Source organism: Jaculus jaculus, chromosome X (genome assembly GCF_020740685.1).
Source record: "Jaculus jaculus isolate mJacJac1 chromosome X, mJacJac1.mat.Y.cur, whole genome shotgun sequence".
Taxonomy (NCBI): Eukaryota; Metazoa; Chordata; class Mammalia; order Rodentia; family Dipodidae; genus Jaculus; species Jaculus jaculus.
This window is the reverse complement of record NC_059125.1, coordinates 127,997,326-127,998,638: the sequence shown is the minus strand read 5'-3', so window position 1 is coordinate 127,998,638 and position 1,313 is coordinate 127,997,326.

The following is a 1,313-nucleotide window of genomic DNA, read 5'->3' as shown; positions in this document are numbered from 1 at the left end:
TGTGTGTGTGTGTATGTACGTGTGTGTGTAATATATATATGCCTCTTTCACTCTTAAATAAATAAATGAAATATTTTTAAAAGAAATTTGTGGAGACACATAATAATAACATAGTAATACATAAATGAATGTATAAATAAATAAAAATTCTAAAAGAAGAAATTGGTAAAGCAGAGATGAAAGAATGCATGCTAGTGAGTAACACAAATTTTAAATTAATCCATAGTACATACACACACTGAATCTGGTGCCAAACACAAACATTGAACACAATTCATTACAAAGGCAGTTTCAAATTCAAGTTGAGAAATTAGCATATTAACATTTTTACAAAACAAGATAAGAAATGAACCTTTCTTTATATTTGGATGAAACCCTTTTAAACAAAAAACATAAAAAATATATGGAAATTATAACTTAATGGAAGACTATATTGTGGGTATAGTCAATAGAATAGCTGTAAAATATGACACATGGAATGTGAAACAAACTAGCTAATAATTAATAAGCATTTAACACAGAAAGCTACAAAACAGCCATGATGCAAATCAGAAGAAAGCAAAAGCCAGAAGTTAAATATCAAAGCACTAATGAATGAAGTAAAAAAAAAAACAATAATAAAAATATTTAAGACCATTACTTTTTTCAAGATTTGGTTTTACTACTTATTATCTTTTGTTAGCATACAAATAATTAGCTTTCTTTATGGTATTTTCAGAAAAAATTTGTTTTTGTTTCCCTTTTCCTATTTCCCCTAGCTATTTTCCTCTTATGTCCTCTATATAAACATAGCCTCCTTTTCTGCTTTTGTACTACATATTTCCTTTCAACTTCTCCCCTCCCACTTCTCATTACCTTTTCTTTTCCTCCTATGGACTCCTATCTTGAGTCAGAGCCTGTACTCACATCCCCCTATTTACATATATGCAAACATTTAAAGTTAGTATTCACATACAAGAAAGAACATGCAATTTTTGTCTTTCTTAGCTTGGATGATCTCACTTAATATCGTTTTTGCCAACTCCATCCATCTTCCTACAAATTTCATAGCTTCATTTTTCGTTTATAGCTGAGTAAAAGTTGACTGTGTATTTGTACCATATTATTATTATTCAGTTATCAATTGGTTGATATCTAGGCTGGTTCCATTTTCTAGCTATTGTGAATAGAGAAGCAATGAACTTTGATGAGCAAGTATCTCTTCAGTACATATATAGACGTTTGGATACATATACTTTGGAGTGATATAGAACTAGAAAAATATCAATCCAGAAATTCATGTAGAAACACAAAAGAGAAAATATAGACAAAGT